The sequence below is a fragment of the Protopterus annectens genome, chromosome 8.part1, assembly GCF_019279795.1.
Source record: "Protopterus annectens isolate FY-2018-M chromosome 8.part1, PAN1.0, whole genome shotgun sequence".
In the NCBI taxonomy this organism is placed as follows: Eukaryota; Metazoa; Chordata; order Ceratodontiformes; family Protopteridae; genus Protopterus; species Protopterus annectens.
The window spans coordinates 54,480,204-54,496,479 of record NC_056742.1 but is presented as its reverse complement, the minus strand read 5'-3'; positions in this window follow the sequence as shown (position 1 = coordinate 54,496,479).

Below are 16,276 nucleotides of genomic sequence, written 5' to 3'. Positions count from 1 at the left end.
TTATAGCATGCATGACACTCCCCCTTATGAGGTCATCCACCTCTTAGACTTATACAGTGGTGTTGCTGCACCTACACTGTTGGGTGCAAGCTAACACTGAGAAGAAATCTGTGATTCAGTATCAGTCCCCTCATTTGCATAAAACAGAATGCTAATTCATAGTTACCACACTCACACTCAGCCTTCCCCCTTAGCAACCACTTTTCCCTGGTATTGTTGTCTTATGCATGCCATTGACTTTTATGGCAAAATGCTGATTTGGGTTTAAAAGCTTATTTCCAACTTTTTTTCTTATTTTCAGCCCAATCCTATTTGCACATCGCTGCCCTATGCTTAAATGGCTGAGATTGGCCAAAAAAAAATAAAGTTGTTTTTTATAATTTTGCAACTATTTCTCATGCCTACTACATTGAATACATGTTTTCTTTAGAGCAGTCATGCCTCCGTTTTGTAATTTGCAGAAATGTATTCTGTTAGTAACCAAATACATTTCTGCAGGTTATATTATTCCTGCACAGATGCCTACCTGCTTCCGGGATCGTTAATTCACCTCATTTGCATGATTTTCACCAGCAAATGAGGTAATTAGCATATAGCAGTGGTGTCTGTGCGGGAATAGTGTAGGCGTGCTAGTGCACGTCTCAGGGGCTTGTTTCTGGATCGTTTGGCAGCCATATTGCATGCAGCAGCTCTTGCACTATTCAGGCACTCTGTGCAGAGCTTGCTGAATCTGGCTACTAGAGTTTTGCCACTTTCATTTTCAAAACAACAAATATTTAAATGGAATTAATCAAACCTGGTTACTGCACTGCATTTAATAAAACCTGCCAAACTATTTCTCTGTATTCTGATATAGTTTCCAAGTTACTACCTCTAACATTTAATGGAACTTTTTCCTAAAATAAATAAAAATATCTTAAAACAAGGACAATGGGGCACATGCCTCCATAATGCATTGCTCATGATTCTCCCTTTAATACAGAACATGTTTCAATGCTCATTCAGTTTTACCTGTATAAAATATTGGAAAGAACATACAGCTAGCCACATAAGCCATCCTTCTTGTATTACAATTGTACCTTCTAGGTTAACAACCTGGAATGAGAGGGTAATGTTCACAGAATTGTATATCTACCTGCACTGAGAACATATCCTCACATTTAAACATACCATTATCCCTCTGTTTAGTGAGGACAAAACTACTTTTATCATTCTCTAGAATATTCATAACATTTCTGCCTGTTTTGTAAATAAACTTAGATGTTTCTCATAAACAGTTTAATATATTGGGGGAATTAATAAAAGCCAACATGATCATTTTTACCGTGTGCGTGTTGCTGTGCACACAGGAGTGAAAATTTTTAGATTCAGTAAACTCTGCACAATGGCATACACTCATGCACAAATACAGAAACTTTCATGGTATGCAAATTGCAGCATAAGTAGCTGAATTTTATGCTAATGAAGCAAACCAACATGGTGAAGCAATTCAACAACCTCTAAAGAAACTGTGTAGACTCTATGTTTTTGGTAGCTATGTATTCAGAAACTTTCCGAATACAACCACGGAAAGTAGTCTACGTGGAAGCAAGAGCAAGTAAAAGCTCTTAAATTTTGTACAGAACTGACCTCAACATGTAACCCCACACATATTATGGCCTAATTACAGAAAGTGGATGTTAGACTATAACAGTTACAAAATGAAAAATACATTTGCAAGTGCCATGACATGAATGCACCTTTGCTCCCAAAAGAAAATGTAATTGCACATAATGCAGGCTGCTACAATGTTTGAACATCCTGAAACAGACTATTATCATATTGTACTGTAAGCATGTGTAGTATGTAGCAGATGAAGATGCACATTGGGTAAAAACTCATTGGTATTGCTGAACCCCAAAAAAGATTACCTGTAGGGATGTTCATTCCATGTAGGCACTTCCATAGTGTTTTAGTTTTCAATGAAAGTCAACAGTGAGTGATAACATCAGGGGTGTGTGTCAGGTTACACTTTCAAAGTTGTACAGGTCAATCTGTGAAGGATGTAGGTGCACGTAAGCTAAGCAAAAATCACAAGTTGTATGTCATCTTCAGAATTTTGTTATAAAACGTATCTTCTCTATCCATTTCAAATAATTTTTGTACATTTTTTAATGTGATTGTTTGAGCAATGGTGCACATAGCACACCATTGTGCAATGGAGGCATGAATGAATGGCAGCTTTTGTGGTGCTTGTCTTGTAGATACTCCTGTGGCACCATGTGTATGTGTAGGGCTCATGCGCATAAGGTCCTAGGTATGAGTACAGGATAGGCAAGCTTTCCTTTTAAAACTGAATGTTTCCACAATATCAAGGGAATGGAGGAAAGTAATTACAATTTTGCAGTGCTTACTTTATGTATGCATAGCTGCACAGGGGTATGTGGAGGTGCACCTAGTGCAATGATGAACAAGCAGCAGGTGTGTGTAATAGATGCTAATTAAAATATAAGCAGGTGAACTCCATTTTCATGAAGCAATCCAACACAGTGCAGCTATTCACCTTGCTATAAAGCATCCGTGTAACCTCCATTCTTTTTTTCCTAAATACTTCAATACCATTGGAGTAGAGACAAGAAACTTTTAACTGGCACAATCGTAGGGGCTGCTGCAGCTATTCTACATTTGCATGTCCTAGAGGCTGAAGTCAGTGCTACTGGTGCTGATGACAATAGGCCTAGGCCAAGAAGGAGAAGCGTGTTCAGGCACAGAATAACTTATCAGATGCTGCAACACCTGGAGATTGTAGAACGCTACAGGCTGGACAGGGGACACCTTAAAAGAACTCTGAGTTCTGCCACCCTCAACTCAAAGCCAATACCAGTTGAGGGGAACCCATCCCCGTGGAAACTAAGGTAAGTATAACCCTTATAATATTAGCTACAGGTACTTTTCAAAGACCAGATGGGGACATGATGGGTGCATCATAAGTACCAGCATCCAGGATCCTCCAACAATTCCTGGATGCTATTCCCATACATGCCAGAGAGCACATATGTTTTCCCTGTAGTTCTCAGGAGAGGGCTAGCAATTTGCAACAGTTCTGTAGCACACTACCCAGAAGTACTGAGATTGCACTCATGTACACATCAAGGTACCACCTGGTAAACAGGGAAGAATCTACATTAATCACAAGTGGTACCACTCCATCAATGCCAAGTCATGTGCAATGCCCAGTGAATAATCTTGAATGTGTGTACTGATAACCCTGTTAGTTATCGTGATTCCCACATCTGGCACACATCACAGCTGTATCAGATGTTTGCTAGGGGGACATCCCACAGGGCTATATACTAGGGGATGCTGGCTATGCACTGGAACCATGGATGATGACACCCATCAGAAGTGCACACACACCCATGGAAGAACACCATAATGAAGCACATGCCCAAACCAGAAATGGTTCCAGTGTTTAGATACATCTGGTGGAGCCCTGCAGTATAATCCAGAGACATGTGCACAAGTCTTCACAGTATGTGCTATGCTACACAATCTAATATTGTGGGAACAGCTGCAGCAGGATCAGCTAGGGGAAGGGACACACATCCTCCACCAATGCCTAAGTCACCACAGCCACTGTCAGAGGACAACTCAGAGGAGGAACCACCAGCTGCTGTGCCTGCAGGCAGATGTAGGCATGCTCAGTATGCCCTTGCTTTGGCAAAAAGGTAATGCTTAGCACATTCATTGACCACCTAGATGCCTAATACCTTTTTCATACTCACACACATAGTAAAATTGATACAGAGCAACTCACAAAACCTGTGGCTCCCCATTTACTAGCTGTGTACTGCTTGCATCAGACAGAGTCAGCCCTAAACTCAAAATGTGTCCACTGCTGCATTTGCAAAGTAAGTCCTGAACCTAGAGTGTAGTTTTTGAATTATATTATGGCATACCTCTGTATTTAGTAGGTTGGAACAGTAATTAAGTAAATTGTGCCATGGACTTGTGCAAAAATACTTTAACATGTGACAGCAGAGACCGCTACTTTACTCGCATGTGTCCATTAGTAAGTACTAGGCCTCAAGAGTCAAAGATTCACACAGTCCTACCTCTGAAGTATACCGATGCTCACTACATGGCCTTGTTTTTGCACAATACCTTTGTACTGGAAAATCCATAAAGAGAGAAGTTAGACAGTACTGATACACATTGCAGTTTCTGACTTCACAACCCTTCCCTATATCAAACAGCAGGCAGAAAGGTGAACAAGTAGAGTAACAAGAGCATCATATCCTTTTTTTGTGCCATGACAGTATCAACTTTGCTTACCCTCAAAAGTACAGGCTATGCTTGTTTGTGACATAACAGTACATGAGCTCCCCCCAAAACAGTGTAGCCTTGCTTGTGCCCTAACAGTAACTTAGCAATGCCCCCCTAAAATAACAGTATATGGCTGTTTCTGCCATCCAATCTGGCCTTCACTTAGTGGCAAATGCAAATCATATAACTCCCAGTTAATATCTGCACACATTTTAAGGCCAAGGTGTGGAATGCCTTACACACTTGAATGTCTCACAATACTGCTCAGATAACTAATGAAGTACCAAGAAACACAGACAAGTAAGACAAATCTGTATATTTGACAACAGAATCCTAACAGGTTGTGTGATCAGTAAGTGCACTATATCCAAATATAATGCAGAGGATTAAAAGTACAAGTCACAGCTGAAGATCTCATAGCAGTGCTCATTCTGATGCATTTGTTTGTGTGAACAATGACTTCAGTTCTTTGCTGCAAAGCTGTTTGTGTGGCAAAGAGGGCTAAGGCATCCACCCTGTTTTCTGAATCTGCAGTGGTGTGAAAATTCAAATCCTGGACTATGTAGAAATATTTGATGTGTAGTATCATTTTGTAGTGTGTATGTCATACCTTGCTTTTGCTCAGTTCATGTATATTCTATCAACTGTATACATTTGTAAGAGCAGTATGTAAAAAAAGGCCCTATATTTAGTCCTTTTTAAACCCAATATAATTGGCTTTGTTCAGATTCCTTGCTATAAAAGGTTGAGAAGTATGGCCCGATGTGCTATGGAAATGTATATGTGATGTTGTCTTATTTCAGTTCATGTGTTGGCCACACACCCACAAGTATTACAACCATATATCAACCATACGGTAAGGTGTAATTTATAATGTGTGCCATAGACAGTGCCAGTTGGTGGTACTCACATCCTTACCCTGCTAAACTCAAACATCTAAATATGATCAGTAAGGGTACTTGTGTTGTTATACAGCTAGGCTTATAAGCCACCTAGTGCTATTATGCTACTAGCCTTGTATGATGCTATGACCCTATATGCCTATGCAGACCTCCCAAGCTGTTGTTCCTCACATGAGCCGCTGATGTCATCTACTATATGTTCACCTGCACTCCTGTATAAGTCAGACTTGTTCTGTAGTACATGTGTTTAGTACCGTGTTTCGTAGTCTGTGCACTTGAGTATGGGTTCTGAAGTGCTATCCTGCAATTACTTTTCCAATGTCATGGCTAGCCATTTTTTGGATAGCTGCTCATCTGTACACAGTCATTCCATACCAGCCTCCCAAGCTGTTGTCTCTCACAGGGCCTGCTGATGTCATCTACTATAAGTTCACCTGCACTCCTGTATAAGTCAGATTTGTTCCATGGTACATGCATTAAGTACTATGTTCTGTAGTCTGTGCACTTAGATAGGGGGTCTGTTCTTATTTCAGTTGACTATGTATGTGTGTGTGTGTGTGTGTGTGTGTGTGTGTGTGTGTGTGTGTGTGTGTGTGTGTGTGTGTGTGTGTGTGTGCCTCTAGTCAGTAGAATAGAAGTACTACCTTGCAGTTACTTCACCAATAGAATGGCTAGCCATTTTTGGATAGCTGCTCATCCCTACACAGTGATTCCATACCTACTTCTCAAGCTGTTGTCTCCCACAGGACGTGCTGTTGTCATCTATTATAAGTTCACCTGCACTCGTGTATAAGTCAGACTTGTTCTGTGGCACATGCATTAAGTACTGTGTTTCGTAGTCTGTGCACATAGAGCAGTAGTGGCTCTAATCTCCATGCAGTCAACTGGGTGCGTGTGTCTCTAGGCAGCAGAGTATAAGTGGTGTCCCACTGTTACCTCTCCAATGGCATGTTGTCCCATTTTTGATAGCTGTATCTGTGTTTGTATATGAGTGAGCTGTAACCTGATATTACAGAAAGCATTTTACATCAGAAGGTGGGACACTGTTATATTCTCCTCAACAGACACAGCTGATGTCATCACCTATAAAGTATTGTCTAACACACACCAAGTCTGCCTTGTGCCATGGAGCTTGTGTAAAGTACTTAGTTCTGTAGTCTATGTACTTAGATATACAGGGGTGTATTCTCACTGCAGTCAACTGTGTGTGAATATGTCTGTCCATGTGTGTGAGTCAGCTGTAACTTAATATTACAGACAACATTTTACAGCAGCAGCAGGTGGCACACATATCTTGTCCTCAACGGACACTGCTGATGTCATCAGATATAAAGGGTTGTCAGACACAATGCAAGTCAGACTTGTGCTGTGGTGCATGTGTTACATTCAGTGATCTGTAGTCTGTGCACTAAGGTAGGGGTTCTATTCTCACTGCAGTCAACTGTATGTTTGTGTGTGTGTGTGTGTGTGTGTGTGTGTGTGTGTGTGTGTGTGTGTGTGTGTGTGTGTGTGTGTGTGTGTGTGTGTGTAAATCAGCTGTAACTTGATATTACAGACAGCACCAGCAGGTGGGACTCTGTTATCCCCATATGCTTAGCAGACGGTGCTGATGCCATTGGCTATATCATAGTACTGTATATGCATGTATCTCATCAGAGCATGATCAGACAGTGGCCTAGATGTCAGGCAGACATCACATCATGCAATACAAGACAGATTAAAGTGAATGTGTTTTAATCTGTACACAAACATCATGGTATGATTTTTAGGCTCTGTGTTAGCTTGATGAAAAAGCTATTTGGTTGTCCTGCAGATGCATGTTAATGGTGACCTACATGGAACAGAGAGGATTATACTGTACTGTTCTAATGAGATTATATTACAGTGCTGTCATGCAATCTAGAGATCTGAATGTGATGGCCTGACTTCTGATGTGCACCTTATGTTTATACTGGATAATCATTAAAGCAAACAGTTAGAAATTAATGAGACTCATTGCAGTTGTTAACTTCACAACCCTTACAAGAGAATACACTATAAAGTAGTGAAATTATGGTGCTATCCATTGCACAACTTGGCAAGGCAAATATAATTCACAGGTACAATTAACTTATAAACAACACAAATGTAGATACACTAAGCAATAGTGTAGATAAGTACCGTGTGCATCAGACACAAGCTTTAGTTTACCTGAATCCAAAGGAGTGAAATCTGGGATATAGCACAGTTATCATCACTTGCACAGGGTGTTGTTGGGGGGGGGTCAGGAGGCCTAGCCTGATAACAAAGGTTTATGAGTGTGTGTATGTGTAAGAACTGGGAAGCAGGCAGACTGAACCATGTAACTACTGTGTTTGTGTCTAGGAGTCCTCCATGTGAAAGCAGTTCATGACAGTGTCCATGAACACAACCAAGCTCAGTGCTAGCTCTACATCTTGGCATGTTGGACAGGTGTGAACTGTGTGTGATAGAGTTGTTAGTTCATCATTGTCACCCCCCCCACCATGAGACCTGTCTCTGCCAGGAGATGCATTTCCACCTCCACACCCAAAGTCAGAGGCGGTGCTACTACCTGACTTTCACTGTTGTCTTCTGAATCTGCTCCCTTCACGGGAACACCAGGACCATGACCCCATGGCCTGCCACATCTGGGTGTGGACAGCACACTCCCTGATGGTGCAGGTGAAGTACTGCCACTATGGGAGCATGATAGGGCATGGCCAAATTGGCTGGCAGCAGATGGTGTGGCTGACCTATGCCCATGTGGACAAAGTCCCCCTCCCAGCAGGTGTGTCATCACAGACACTGCATGGTCCATGATATAAACTCACTCGTTCCATTACAGACACTCCATGTTTCAATGTGTCATTCAACTGATGCATTGAATTGGTTACATGGTGGAGGCAGTCCCGGCCATCAGACTGTGCTACATCTAGAACCCTAACATTTGTTTGGAGCACCTTTTAGAACATGCTTGTGCCTCCACAATGGCCCTAAACATCCACTGAGTGACACAGGAAGAGACACCTGCACCAGGTGGAGGAGGGACAGCAGGCCTCCTCCGAGTACCTCATCAACCCTCCTGCATGACACTTTGCCAACACTTTGGTTACAGACAGATTCAACAGGTACTGAAGCCACAGCAACCACACACCCCTGATCAATGGCCTCATTATTAACCTGTACAATACCTCTGACCTCAGTAGACTGAGTAGGCATAGGTCTACTGGCTGTATCTGGAGAAAATGAATGGGGTCGCTAGATGTCAACCTCTGTGCCAGATTCAACCTCTGTACCCCCCAACTATGCCTCAGTTTGGCCACCATCATCATCAGTGTCTGTTGAGACACTGACATCAGGTGTCAGAGTGCCCATACTCCCACTGTCATGCTCACCTGTGATAAAAAGGGAGAACCACAGGAATACATTAAAACCTGCACTACTATGCTGCAATATATGCTAAAAAATACACTGCTGTTGCTATTACAGACAATACAGCAATATATACATCAGGCCTGAAAGGACACATTATGAGATATATTGAAATGTATCTACAGTACTGACATAAATGTATTAGGCTTACCATCTGCAATAGGCCTGCATCTCTGTATTCCTAGCAGTCCTGAAATAAGTAAAGCAAAAGGTAATAGCAACAGCATCACATTTAACAGTAAAACAGGGGGTAATACATTTGCAACTCTATATTTGCAGTACCTCAAATGTCAACCAGAATGTGGCTGACAACTTCAAATTATGCTTCTAACTTTAACAATCCTAAATTCACCTACCCAACGAATAACTGACATAGAAATATATATTATTGAAGTTAGTGCACTATGCCCCAGTATTCTAATTATCATCTAACAAAATATACCTGGAAACTCCTCTTCAGGTGCAGTAGTTGCACCCACATCCAGAAAATAATGTACCATGGATTGCTGGGAGCTGTTCTGGGTGGCAATGTTCACCAGGAATTCCTCAGTGGCAGTGAGATGGGGTTCTGCAGCAGGGCCTCAACCTGTGACTTGAAAATTGCATGCCACTGCAGCTGCAAACCTACGTGCAGCAGTTACCATGTCTGTTGTTCTGTGACACACCTACTCATATGTCAGATTGTGTTAATGTTGGCCACTAATTCATCCCAGAGGGCTGTACACTCATCCATATTGGCCTGTACCCCTGGACAGCAGTACAGCAGCATGTTGCCTTAAGGCATCAATTATCAGATTATTCTCTGTATCTGTAAATGGGGGCCTATGATGATCAGACATAAAATGTCTGACAAACAAAAGAATGATAATACATGAGGATCACATAACTACAACTTAACTATTTACCAATAAAGCACTAAAGGAAAGCTGTCAGTACCCCGAATGAGCATGAAAGAGTCTGCATATTTCTAAAAATAACAAGATGGAGGATACAAAACAGGGAGACTAACAAGAGAAACATATCCTTGTTTGTGCCATAGCAGTAAGTATAATATGCTCACCCACCCAAAATAACAGTGCAGTCTAGTGAGTGCCCTAGTATTAACTCATCTTTGTTCCTCCCCAAACAAAATGACAGGCTAAGGACCCATTGTGCTAACAAAACATCTTTGAGATGCTAAAATCGCTATCAAAGGACCTGTCCATGTAACATGTGTGCATATTTATAACACAGGATTCCACATTTCAGGTATTCTCAATGCTGTGTACCTGTGAAATGGCTTGACAACCAAGGTCATGCCATCATTACACTTCTAAGCAATGTATACAGATTAAAGTGTGAAAGTCATTGCTTCACATTTATTTTTAACTACATTCCAGCATATGCATTATGTAGGTAACATAATGGGTACACACCTGCTGGAGTGCAATAGTCTTCTGTAGAGAAATACTGTGAAGAAATAGGGTAGTCTTAGTGAGTTGAACAATGTACTAACTCTCCTCAACATCAGTTTAGCTAGCTACACATTTGCCTTTTCATAATGGAGTACATTATTAATGGATTGCATATGTCTTAGTCTGTGTTCCAGAGATGCTAATTACTGCATAAGCAGGTGAATTGCATGCTAATCAACCAATCTTGTGAGGCTATTCAACAAGATATAAAGCATCCATGCAGACTCCATGCTGGCTTTTCCTAAGGATGTCACGAAGTGTGGAGTACAGACACAGCATTTACAAGGTAAGTCCTGAACATGTACTGTAATGCATAATACTGTTATGGCATGCACTTGTATTTCATCATGTGGTACAGTAAGCAGGTAAAAGGTTAGAGATGTGTACAGAAAGTCAAGTAATATGTGACAGTAGAAAGCTATTTCATTTGTATGTGCCCATTAGAAAGTAGTAGTCTTCAGCCATGCAAGATTCACAAATCCATAACTCTCGAAGTATTGGTGACAAATGCATGGCCTCAGTTTAGCATCATATGTTTGTAATGGAATATCTTAACATACAGAAGTTGTGCCATAACATGACCTCAGCTTGGCCCACCCCTCTTAAGAACAGTGTACCCTTGCATGTGACATAACAGGAATTCAACTTTTCTCCCACCACCAAAAGATCAGTGTATGGTTGTTTGTGCCATCCAACCTGGCCTTCATTTGCTGACAACTGCATATCATAATATTCCCAGTTAATGTACATACACAATGTAAGGTAAATGAGGTAGACTGGCTTTCACAATGCATATCTCTGAATACTGATCAGATAATTGTTGAATGGCCAAGCAACACAGACTGGTATAATTTCAAGTAACAGCTATAACAGGTTATGTGATCACTAAGTGCAGTACATCCAAATCTGTTTCATATAATGCAAGTATAAATAACAGGTGATGGCTTGATATCAGTTAAAATACATTGTGGAAGTTGTTGTGTGATGGATAACTTAAAGTTGTTTTCTGCCAAACTGTTTCTGTGGCCAACACGGATAAGGTTCCCATCCTGTTTTCTGAAGGTGCATTGGAGTGAAATTGGAAATCCAGACCTGCAGACAAACCTCCTGTGTAGTAACAAACTGTATTTCCCCTTTTTTCTTTCACCTTCTGTCTCACTTTAGTGGATGATGGGGAGTGCATTGTAGGGGTGCATTGTTTGCATGATGTGTCACTTAGCACAAACAGGTTTGGCTATGCTAATCAGTTTTCTGTGTAGAGCAGCATTGCACAAAATGGATGGCTGAGCCACCCAGGTAGCAGACAGGACCCAGACAGCCAGAAATATAAACCGGATGCTTTCTAGTAATGTAATTGTGCATCGCACAAACCCGTTAAGCACCATTGCATTGCAGTTACCAGTGAGAACTTAACAATGAATACTAACTTTAGGGGATGTTATGTAACTTACTTTGTGGCAGCAGGTGTTAAGTCTAGGTCAAAAATCTAGATGGTCCTGGGTTCAAGTATAAGGTGTGCAGTCTTTGTTTTACTGTTGTGATATTGCATTATTTAGTAATGAAATGACACATATAGAAAGTATTTCGCAACTTTCCTGTGGCAATAGTTGGCAATACAAGACTAACATCCATGTGGTGCAGGGTTCGAGTACAGCATACATCATTCAATTTTAATGTTGTACCAATTCACATTATAGTCACTCTCACTTATAGCAGGTGACCTAGTATAGCTTATATAATATTTATATGACTTAGGACTGACACAGTAATATTGTGTCAGTGATGTAATTAGCAAAAGTATGAGTGTGGGTATAATACTGCGGTGGTGGTGCTGCGGTAGCGTTGTCGCCTCACAGTTAGACGTTGCCCGTTCGATTCTCAATTAGAGCATCTTCTGTGTGGCGACATGTGTGAATGGCCGTTCCTTCATTGAAGGTTGTGCGTTAGGCCTGGCAAGCCAGCACATAAAAATCTACTGCCAATCATTAGCGGACTGGAGTTCCGCTGTGGCGACCCCTAACCGGGAAAAGCCGAAAGATACAAACATGAGTGTGGGTATAATGTGTACTATGTTCAGGCAAGTATAGTCCTGCTATGTGGCTTGGCATGGGCTTCCTGTTGGACCAACACAGTTACAGAATTGCCTGTATCTCAGATAACATAGAAATTGCATTAGTTACCATACTTCTGCATCGCTTACCATCATGCAAATAAGTTACATCCTTTGCACCCTGTTTGCACAATGGTAAGCAATCCACAGTTTTTTTCAAATGTTGCCAAATTAGAAAGTGCTCCCTTTGAGTGAACACAATATGTGCAATTGGTGGGAAAACATCATTCTACATTGGACTTGCTCTGTGACAGACATGGAAGGCGTTTCTGGTGCGGGTTTGAGATTTAAGGCTCAAAGGTAGGGTGTCCAGGAGTCCAGAGTGTTTGTTGGACTCCTGGTGAATGACCATGGGTCCTGGCTCCTGCAGAGGCACTATCATGGCTCACAATCAAGGACTGAGGCATGGAATAGTTTGGCCCAGGCTCTGACTAGTGCTACTGGTATCGCCCACACTGCTGAACTGTGTAGAAACCACTACTGAGACTTCAAGATGAGGAGGAGGGATAAACTTGACCATTAGATTGAGGAATGTCAGTCTGGTGGCACCCTACAGATGTGCAAGTATGACTTTCACACATTATTTGTAATAGTTTAAAGTGCATATAGTCAGGCTTGATATTCATAATGGTATTCTGCTCTGTTCTATTTTCTCCACAGCCGAGGCAGCTCATGATCTGAATGTTAGTGCCCATGAAAGTCAACTGGCAAGGATGTGAGTGGCATGTGGTATGTATGCATCACAACAGTACTGTTATTGTAGCATTAAAAATTAAACACTGCTTTGTAATACCTCTCAACTGTATGGGTTTTGCAGAATGTTCAGATTGTTGCTGCATAATGTTGGTTTGCTTCTCATAAATTGTGTTTGTCTGGCAAATCTTAGCCAAATCATTGAGTATTGCAGTCAGAAAATTACATTTGTGTCTTATACTTCATACCTTTCAGAACATATGTTCTACTGCAAAGCTTGTTATTGTATCACTTTTGTTGGTGTGTAAAATAATATGTAAAATGTGTTGCTATTTGTGCAACTTTTTACCTCCAATAGTTATTGCTTGGTCCACATGTGTGGCTGTAAGAGGTTGTGAGGTGTGGGCTTAGTTGATATGTAATGCAGTAACACCTGTCAACTGTACAGATTTCCACAAATTGTCCAGTCTTTGCATAATTACAGATAAAACTGTGGTTTTCATTCTCATAATTGCATAAGGGTTGAGGACTGACATCACTAAATAATGTCAGACATGTAAGATTTAGACCTCAGATCCTTCATAAAAGTCATACAAGTGCAAAAACTCTCACTGTATCATCTTAATAAGTTTCTAAGTGCAAGGATGTAAGAGTAGTCCCTATTTTTCAAAGTTTGGCCCCCTATTTCATATGACAGTCCACATTTACTGCTGTAGGAATCTGAGGCCTATGAATACAGTATTATTAAACAGACCATACATCACTCAACTGTAAAAGGAAAGTGTACATGCAGTACTCTATGGGAACACAGAACACTATGATTGTAGAGAGTAGTCAGCAGTTATGGCTTCAAACACCACAAATATCAAATGAACAAGTACTGTTATGTTTTCATCACTATTGCACTGTAACTGCAGACCTGTTTAGTAGTGGCAGAAATGGCCTGCTGGAAAAATGTAATTAGTAGAATTGGAGCCTGCATATGGGCAATATATGCACACATCAAGGATTGCTGGCAGAAATCTGTACTATAGTGTGCATCTGTTATCAACTGGGTATTCAGACATGTTATAAAAAAGTTATTTACAGTTGTACTGTTTATAGTAAAGATAACATAGAGTGAAAAAAAACGGTATCATTGCTTTGTATGTCACTTATGATGTTGCTTATGTTCTCCCTTTTTTTCTGTCTCCTCACCCCTTATGTTCTTTTTTTCTTTGTTTTCCACAGCACAGTGACATAGGCCTGTCCCACGGGACCCACCTGCCCCTACTCCACAAGCTATGGCATCATGTCCCAGTATGTCAGGGACACACCCTGGTAGCACCCCCCCCCCTCTGCTGCCCCTGCACTACCTGAGCCCTCAGGTAGTTCTGCCCTGCAGGATAGGCCAGTTGTTCCCTCTGAGAGCAGTAGCAGTGGTGGTGATTCTATCACCCCAGCTGAACTTCCAGAGTTGGTGCATAGCATTGTGCACCACACAGTTGTTGCATGCCTACGCCTGGTGGAGACATTGCTCTCCATCGTTGTTCTGAATAATACAAGGAGACACAGATGTCAGACAGTGCAACCATTGGCTCAGTGAGGTGACAGTGATGACAGTCCACCGGGTGCGGACTCAATTCTCACTGTCTCCAAACTTGACATCCATGGGCCCTTGATGTCCCCCCTTCTACCCAGCTGTGGTGTTCACCCCCCTCTTGTGTCCTTCATTATACCTGTGTCTCATCTTGTATGTCCTGTCTGTCTGACATTGTCTCCTCACCTATCCACCTTACCTTACCCACACATACGTAGGTCACTGCTCCAACATTCCTCTCTATCTGCCAAAAAGGAAAACAGGGCACCTGTCCCAAAAAAAATACCATCCCATACATAGCTTTCCATTTCACACCACTATCTTCATGACACCCTTGATTTGATCCAATTGGCTATACAACATGATTGCATTGTGGTCACCTCTCTCTCTGGAGGTGAGAATCCAAATTCAGCTAATAGTCTTTATGTGTTATCAGGTTTTGCTGTTGCAGAAATGGATAGCTATGCTTCTTTCCTACAGCCTTTCTGTACATTCCTGCCTTCTTTTCACTTTTCCTGCTTGCTCCCTGTTTCACAACTTTCCTGTCTTCCCCATTACTTTTCTTTAGAGAATCTGTGCATGATGGTGAGCATTGGTCAATGACGTGTGCCTACAGGAAAAGCAATTACAACTATTATATAAACCTGTATTTGAAACCACTACCATGTTCCACAAAAATGATGACACCGATTTATAAGTATCCCAATTTATAATATTTCTTTACACTGAAAAGTATGTGAAACTGTTACATACACCTGTATTCAAACCCAGTACCATCTGAATCAAAACAAGGTTGGATCAATGCATTAACAGATTGTGTTATAGAGTCAGTTGAGCAGTATGTGTATTTTACACACTGAGTAGAAAAGTGCAGAGGAACCACAAAAGGTGCGGTACATAAATAAACAAGTACTATGAAACACGATTGCATGTACCAACAGAAGAACAGCAGGAAAACTATTTTGTTATACAAATTTAAAAAATTATGTGTTTTCATCCCTCTCTCAGGGGACTTCATCAGAATGATTCTGATGAAGTCCAATGAGAGAGGGACAAAAGCACTTAATTTTTAAATTTGTATAATAAAATAGCTTTCCTGCTGTTCTTCTGTTAGTACATGCGTTCATGTTTCATAGAAAAATACAGACTTCACTGCTATTGCATACACCTGTACTTAGCTGAATCTTTGGTTTCAGATAATAATTTTCAGCCAGTGATAAGTTATTTTCTTTGGTCACATAAAGCTGTAGCCAATGCTATCCTCTACTATTCTCATTTCTGTTATTTATTAACATTTTTATTTGCCTTGCTTAGTGAGGCTGAGCAATGCACAGCATGGCGCACTCATGCTTTATAAAAATAAATGGGGATTGTGCACTAAGGCTTTGTAAACCATTGATGTCTATCGTGCAATGATGCGGCATATACAGTTAGTGTTAAAAATATGACATTGGTGATATATGGAGCAATCACTGGGGAGTACGAAGTGTAAATATGACCATAACATGTGATAGTTAATATTGATTGCATAAAATACACATGCTAAAGAAATGACTCTTTGTCCAGATGGGTTAGTGCATTGTTGCTGGAGGCAGATGGTACTGGGTTCAAAATGAGGCGTAGGCATGAATTTTACAAGTGTGTATGCTAGCTTTACAAACATTTACTGATACTATTGCCTTTTACCATTACTTAGCAGTTGTACACATTGAGCACCATCACTCAATGATTTGTTAAAGAAAAGAAATGAGGAAGGTAGGAATGTGGTGAAATGGGGAGCAAGCAGGGGGAAAACAAAGTG